Source organism: Marmota marmota, unplaced genomic scaffold, assembly GCF_001458135.2.
Source record: "Marmota marmota marmota unplaced genomic scaffold, marMar, whole genome shotgun sequence".
Lineage (NCBI taxonomy): Eukaryota > Metazoa > Chordata > Mammalia > Rodentia > Sciuridae > Marmota > Marmota marmota.
In genome coordinates this window covers 32,151,082-32,159,402 of record NW_026000249.1, presented here as the reverse complement: position 1 = coordinate 32,159,402, position 8,321 = coordinate 32,151,082, and the positions used below count along the sequence as shown (strand labels likewise).

The 8,321-nt window shown below is 35.3% G+C and overlaps 1 long non-coding RNA gene across 1 annotated transcript in view; it reads right to left on the bottom strand.

The window, feature by feature from the left end:
• LOC125614082 overlaps positions 1-8,321 on the bottom strand; it is a 26,549-nt gene that overhangs the window by 4,728 nt on the left and 13,500 nt on the right. Inside the window, exon 2 of the long non-coding RNA XR_007344723.1 lies at positions 231-234. This is a non-coding gene — a long non-coding RNA (uncharacterized LOC125614082). The remainder of the gene's footprint in view (positions 1-230; positions 235-8,321) is intronic.

Below are 8,321 nucleotides of genomic sequence, written 5' to 3'. Positions count from 1 at the left end.
GTGTGTGTGTATGTATATACACACACACATATACACACACTCATAAAGACTTGTATATTATATATACATATACATAATACATTTTGTAGTAAACTAGGTAAACTTTTCTACATATATCTATGTATATACAGTTGACCCTCTTTATCTGTGGTTATCTATGAATCCAATCAACGGAGGAGCAAACACATCTGGTAGGAAAAAAAATGCACCTGCATTAAACTTATACATACCGACCTGTTATTCCCTAAACAATACAATGTAACAACTTTTTTCATAACATTTACATTGTATTAAATATTTTAGCAATTTAGAGATGATTTACATCATACTAGAGGATGTGCACTGGTTATATGCAAATACTATATGACACTTTTATATAACAGACTTGACCATCCTCAGATTTTGGTATGGAGGAGTTCTGAAACCAATCCTCCTCATACCAAGGGACAACTGATTGTATATTAAATAAATAAATAAATAAATAAATAAATAAATAGAATAAACCTAAAGAAAATTAATATACTTCTAAATTCAAAATATGAATTTAAATTAGAAGAACCTTGAGTTTTTCTATTATAATAATTCTCTCCTCAACATCTCCCCCTACCAACATTACCCCATAATCCCACATTATTGCAGCATTAACAAAAAATAAAAACATACAAGAGAAAAACCTCATTAATTAGGCCTAACAGAAAAAGGGCCAGGACAGATTTCAGAGCTGATTAAAAAAAATAATAATAATACAGTATTATGCTAGGCCCTGTGCACACACCTTTAATCCCAGCATCTCAGAAAGCTGAGGCAGGAGGATCCAGAGTTCAAAGCCAGCCTCAGCAAAAGCAAGGTGCTAAGCAACTCAGTGAGACCCTGTCACTAAATAAAATATAAACTAGGGAAGGGGATGTGACTCAGTGGCTGAGTGACCCTGAGTTTAATCTCTGGTACCCAAAAGAAAACAGTATTACAATTTCCAAGCGTATAGTGAATCAGGCAGTAAAATATGTTATTTAGACCTTTCTACTTTATCTGCTTTAAGGACAAAAACTGTTTATAATTAGCATACCAAAACCATATACACATTAACCTCTCTACAAGTTTTGAGTTCCCAAAACACTTGATCCTCTTCTTGAGCAGTGAGGAGTGTCCCAAATTAAATTTTAATATAGAAAAAAAATTGCTGTATGTCTTATAACAAGACAAATTTTTCAAACAAAAAGGACTGTGCTCTATAACTGTTCTCCATACTCAGTGTGTTTCCATAGTTCTATTCATACAGACATTGTTATCATAACTCAAAACCTTTTCTTAAATACAAGTGGGAAAAAAATAATGAAAAAAGAGGAGGTTGTATTTAAAGTTTACAGTTATTAAAAAAGTGTATCCAAGTTATTTGAGAAATTAAAAGATAAAAAGTTATCAATAAGCACCAGCATGTGTTGGCATTTTAACATCTACTTGTATACCAAAATACATAGCAGCACTAACACTATGCATGTACTTTTTGATCTCTGTTTCTATTAATACCATACACCATATCAGAAATTTCTAAACTTTCCTGGCTCATGAATGAGTTCAGGTTTGAAGGGTTTTTGTTTGTTTGTTTTTCAATTATTTTGCTCTTGTTACAGGATATGTAGAACAAATTAAGTTTTTATTTATTACTACCTTGATTAGAGAAAGGTAATTATTACAATCATAAATAAACATAATGGTCATGAGAGAACCAGGAAAAATTCACCATTTCACAAATGACAAGTGTCATTTGTACTGAACTAGTATAAATTATGATTAATATTTTGAATGGACTACTGGGTGGTAAGTGTAGGCAGGTGGCACAGGTTAAAGAAAGTAGGTCACTGAAGCTGCCAACTTTGGGGATTAGATTTTGTCTCTGGCTCCTAAACCCAAGTGCACACCCTTGTGCACTCTCTACTTCCCAGGGGCCAAGAGCTAAAGAAGATTTCCTCCTCCAGGCTCTTCCACCATGATGATGTTGTGCCTCACCTTAGGCCCACAGACAAAATAAATTTTTCTTCCTCTAAATTGTTCTTCTAAGCTATTTTGGTGATGGGAATAAAAAGCTGATTAACACAGGCCCTTACCTCAAATTAATTACCCTGTAGTTTCCATCAATTTCAGACTGCTTATTTTTCCCATAACTTTATTGAGGTAAAATTGAAGTACAAAAAAAATGCACAATTTGAAGTATGCAATTTAATCAGTTTTGACATGTTTTGACAAACATGTAACCAATAATCAATATAAAAAGCATTACCATTACTTTTTTTTTTTAATTTGAAATCATGCAGACTGTGTTTCCTGCATGATTTATTACATTAGAAATCAATCACCTTGGGCTGGGGTTGTGGCTCAGCAGTAGAGTGCTCGCCTAGCACGTGTGAGGCGCTGGGTTCGATCCTCAGCACCAAATAAATAAATAAATACATAAATAAAGGTACTGTGTCCAACTACAACTAAAAATATACATATATATATTTAGAAAAATAAAATAAACCAATCACCTTAAGAGATATAGAACCCTACTCCCGCATGTCAGCTACTTCAAAATTAAACAGCACACTTATAAACCTCTCACATGTCAAGGAAGAAAGCACAAGTAAATGAAAATTGCTTTTAATTAATTGATAATAAAAGCTTAAAATATCAGAAATTCAGGGATGAAACAGTACTGAGATGAACATTTATAACTTAAAGTACTTGTATCAGAAAGAAGCTAGATTAAGAATTATTTTTAAATTAGGTAGTTAGAAGGAAAAAATAAGAGTAGAAGCAGAAATATAAGAAATAATATTGCTAAAAATTAATAAAAATCAAGTCTAATCAAGAAAAAATAATAATAATATAATAATATCAATGGAAAAGGAGCTATCAAAATAATCCTACAGATGCTAAAAACATATTAAGGTAATATTACAACTGCATACCAACATATGTCATAGCTTATACAATGTGGTCTATATTAGAAAAGAAACTGTGTGCTGCTGAAAAGAAAGTATATTCAGTCACTGATGGATGAAATACTCTATATATTTCATAAAGTCTAAATTATTGATTGTATTTTTTAGTTTATAATTTCTTTATTTAGTTTTTGTTTGGAGGATCTATGCAGTGGTGACAGAGGCATGTTAAAGTAACCCAGTATTATTGTGTTGTGATCTACTTGACTCTTGAAACTAAAAAGGGTTTGTTTCATATACATAGATGCTACATTGTTTGGGGCATAAATACTTATGATTGTTATGTCTTATTGATGTACTGTTCCCTTAAGTAGAATGAAATGTCCTTCTTTATCCCTTCTAACTTTGGTTTGAAGTCCACTTTATCTGATATGAGGATAGATACCCTGCTTGTTCACGAGCTTCATGTGATTGCTATGTTTTTGAACTATTCTTTTACCTTCACTCTATGGATATCTTTGCCAATGAGGTTAATCTCTTAAAGACAACATACTGTTGGGTCTTGTATTTTAATCCAATCTGCCAGTCTATGACTTTTCATGGATGGGTTTAGGCCATTTGCATTCAATGTTACTTTTGAGAAATGATTTTTATGCCCTTCCCTTTTTATTTATTTCTGGTTTTTACTTTGAATTAGTTTCTCCTTTGATTAATCTTCTTGTGCAGTTCCTCCCTTTGAAGATTGTCACCTTTATTTTTCATTTCTTCTTCATGAAATATTTTATACAGAATGTTTTCTAGTACAAGCTTTGTAGTTGTGAATTCTTTTAACTTTAGTTTATCATGGAAGGTTTTTATTTCATAGTCAATTCTGAGACTCAATACTATTGCTGGGTATAGTATTCTCAGCTGACATCCATTTTCTTTCCTCTGAAAGATTCTGAGAGAATCTGGTATATAGATTCTGGTATACATCATCCCAAGACCACCTAGCTCTGAGGGTGTGAGTTAAGAAATCAGCTGATATCTGGATTGGTTTCCCTCTAAATGTTACCCATCATTTTTCTCTGGCAGCCTTTACAATTCTATCCTTATTTTGTATGTTAGGCATTTTTTTTCCTAACAACAGGCCTTAGTGTGAGTCTGTTGTAATTTGTATTTGGGGGTCCTGTAATCCTCCTGTATCTGATTTTCAACTTCATTCTTTAGGTTTGGGAAATTTCTGATATTATTTCATTGAAAAGATTGTGCAATCCTTTGGTTTGTATCTCGAAGCCTTCATCTCTCCAAATAAATTTTAAATTTGGTCTTTTCAGGTTATCCCATATTTCTTGGAGGTTCTGTTTATGGCCTCTTAATAACTTTTCTCCATTCACTGCATGAAACTCCAAGTGTCTTCCAAGTGATTTAGTCTGTTGGTGATGCTTTCCATTGAATTTATATTGAAGTAATCTTTCATGTCCTGTATTTTCGTTCTTATTTCACTCCTTTTACTTTGCAGATCAGTTTGACTATGTACATTCTAAGTCCCTACTCTGACATTTCTTCCACTTCTGTTACTGGTTTGGTTGGAGTGATTTGTTCCCTTGTTTTTTTGTGTGTTAATTTGTGTGTCTACCCATCTAGTAGTATAGATCTGAGGTAGCTAATTTTCTACCCTGTGGACTTGTAGTGTCCCTGAAGATTTCCAGTACCTCACCATTTAGGGGGAGACAAATAATAACAACCAATGCAAACAATATACAGTGTTAAACCAAATAGTTACTACTATGACATCTACAATATTAATCATCACAATAATGTAGGCAATAACTCGTAACAAGTTTGCGAAAGGGTTTTACAATTTCAAATGGTGGGCAGCAAGAGAAGTGATATAGGATATGATGATTTTGAGGGAGAATAAGAGAAGAGAGAAGGAAAAATTAAAGAAGGAGTGAAAAAGCCAATAACTGAGATTGACTGTTAGCTGAAGAATAGATAGAAAGAGCCCGACACTGTGGCACATGCCTGTAATCCCAGCAGCTTGGGAGGCTGACAAACTTAGCAAGGCACTAAGCAACTCAGTGAGCCACTAAGCAACTCAGTGAGACCCTGTCTCTAAATACAATACAAAATAGGGCTGGGGATGTGACTCAGTGGTTGAGTGCCCCTGAGTTCAATTCCCAGTACCAAAAAAAAAAAGAAAAAGAAAAAGAAAAGAGAAAGGGCTGGGGATGTGGGTCAAGCGGTAGCGCGCTCGCCTGGCATGCGTGCGGCCCAGGTTCGATCCTCAGCACCACATACAAACAAAGATGTTGAGTCCGCCGAAACCTAAAAAATAAATATTAAAAAAAATTCTCTCTCTCTTAAAAAAAAAAAATTAAAAAAAAAGAGAGAAAGAAAAACAAGGGAAAACAGGTAAGAAAAAAATATTTATGAAAAGTAAAAAATTTTGAAAATTAAAAATAAAAATAGAAGAATGCAAAACAAAACTAAAATATACTAATCCAACATCCTAGTCCTCAAAAAACTGACCCACAAAAAGTAAGTGGCTTCAAAAATGCTAGAACCAAGGGGGGCGGCGGGGGAATACAAGAGTATGTATAAATACCCATGTTCAACTAAGGTCACAGAGAAAAGAGGGAAAAAAGAGAGGGAAAAAAATCTTGATGTAAAGTTAAAGAATTCTTTCCATTGGAAGTCAAAAGATTCTCGGCTTCTCAGCAGTGTTAAGTGGGGTCTTCTAGAGTGTGATGCTACACCCTCTGGACATCGGTAGTAAGAGGGTAATCCCTGGAGGCAGAATTCCTACATGGGCTCCAGGTTCTTCACTGAATGCCAATTGTTCTGAAGATCAGTGTACCTCCAAGGCCCAGTAATTGCTGGTCCACACTGGAAGACTATAATCCAGGGATTTTCCCCTGGGTTCCACTCATGAGGTGAAGGAGCCAATTCTTAGTCCCATATGTCACCTGTAGCCCCCACACTTCTTGGTCTGCTTTCAGTCTCCAAACTCAATCTTGCCCCTACCCTTACGAATTTCCAGAGATGGCACAACTCTCCCAGCAGGTCCTGGAAGCCGCCAGACTGGAGAGGTAGGGGGAGAAGGAGGGCCAGGTGGGTTTCCACAACCAGTTGTCCTCTATGTAAACCACTCACCACGGTTGATTTTTTTCCTGATCACTTAAGAACATACTATAGCATGCAGTGTTTGCTAGGCTTGTATTTCAGTGCCAAACTCGGGTTTGCCAGGAATGACTTGGTTTTAGTCCATAGAGCAGCAAAGAAAGTGACCTCCTCTATTCTGCCACCTTGTAAAGTCTCTCAAGACTATTATAAGGAGATTTTTACCCAATAAAATCCCAACATTGAAGGACCTGCCTTAAACCAAACTCAATTATCAATCAATTCTGATCTTACTTTCCACACTACTAGATGCTGGGAAAACCTTGCAAAAGTGGTGTTCTCCCTCACCATGGTAAACATTAAGATTTATATTCTTGGTATTTGGAAAGTCAATTTTCATAACTGGGTGGATCTCAAATTATTAAGAACTTCATACAATAAGACCATATGATAAATTAGTCTGGTGGCTAATTAAGATTCCATATACTGGACATTCAGCAAGGAATTTATTTTCTCCCTCGTTATTACAATATCTTATAGTACTTTTTTTTTTTGGTTGCCATTTGGTTGGGTTTTTTTGTACTGGGGATTGAATCAAGGGCACTTAACCACAGAACCACATCTCCAGGCCTTTTTCATATTTTATTTAGGGAGAAGATCTCACTAAGTTGTTCAGGAACTCGCTAAGTTGCTGAAGCTGACTTTGAACTCACAATTCTCCTGCCTCAGCCTCCAGAGCAATTGGGATTACAGGTGTGCACTACCACGCCTGGCTATAGTAAGTTTTTTAACAATAAATTTTACAATATGTTTTCCTTATTATAAGTAAGATTAAAGTTATATTTCTGGCAAAAGTAGACTAATTTGTTCAGATGCAAACCCCAACATCCTGTTCTACCCTAATAAGTATAATAGAAAAACTAACAAAACATATTTTTAAATTTATTTTCAGGTATCAGATCTATGAACTGTTCTCCCTGTGCCTCCTATTCTGAGCCAAGAATAAACCTTCCATCACTGCTCAATAACACTCAGTCTTGTAACTGGTTCCACAATCTCAAGAAAGAAAAAGGTACCCAGTTGGGCATTAAAAACTGTAAGAGGACCATTTTCCTGAACAAGTCACATGCTCATTCAAAAGCAGCAACTAAAAGGCTAATAAGAATGAGAAACACAGGAATACTTAAGAGAATGGGAGGCTGAGAAACTTAGCCTCCCAAAGTACACTTTTTGGTATGCTGTTTGCCAAAAAATAGTAAAATTAAATATACATTGTCATATGACCCAACAATTCCACTCCTTAGCATATACTCAACAGATTACATTTTTATAAAGTTCAAAAGGAGAAAAGTGAACATTATGTTATCACACTATTGCTTCCAATGAAGGTTATATAAGATAATTCTACAGAAGATCCTCCTGCAGATAGCAACTACAACTATAGTCCTATAAAATCTATACACACTAGGCTTCATATATTAAGCAGCTAGCTAAAGGAACTCAAGAGTAAACAAAAGGAGACAGATTCTAGTAGAATGATAAGATTGGTTAAATAATTGCCAGAAAAGATGCCCACATCCTAATCACCAGAACCAACAATATATACCTGACAAGATTTAAAAAAAAAAAAAAAACCTGTAGCTGTGATTAAGTTAACAATCTTTCCATGGGAGATCATTCTGAATTATCTAGACAGGCCCAATGTGATCACATGGGCCCTTACAAAAGTGAGGCAAGAAATTCAAAGGCCAAAGAAAGCAAGGAGAAGATAAAATGAGACAAAAGTCAACAGGATATGGGGCCACATGTCAAAGGAATGCAAGTTGGCCTTTAGAAGCTGGGGAAGAGAAGGAGTCAGATTCTCCTCAACAGTCTCCAGAAGGAATCAGCCCTACTAACACCTTGACTCATTTTGGACCCTGGCCTCCAAAACGTTAAGAAAATAAATATTTGTTATTTTAGTCACCAAATTTGTGGTAATTTGTTAAAACAGCAAAGGGGAACTAACACAGAAAGCCAAGCTGGTAGGAGGAAAGTATTAAAGTAATATAACTTGAGGTCAGACATAGTATACATGGTGGTGAGAAAAAGCAGTTTTCCTGTTCCAGAAGACTGGAACCAGGAAAAATTACAATCTGCTAGAAAAAAAAAAGAAATCACAGAAAGGAAAAACATCAAGAGGGAAAACAAAACTCTGTCCATCCATATGTCAGGTTGTCTCCTGTATGCAAGTTAGAGTCAAAACAATCAGGAGCAGTGATGCATGCCTGTAATCCCAGCAGCTTGGGAGGCTGA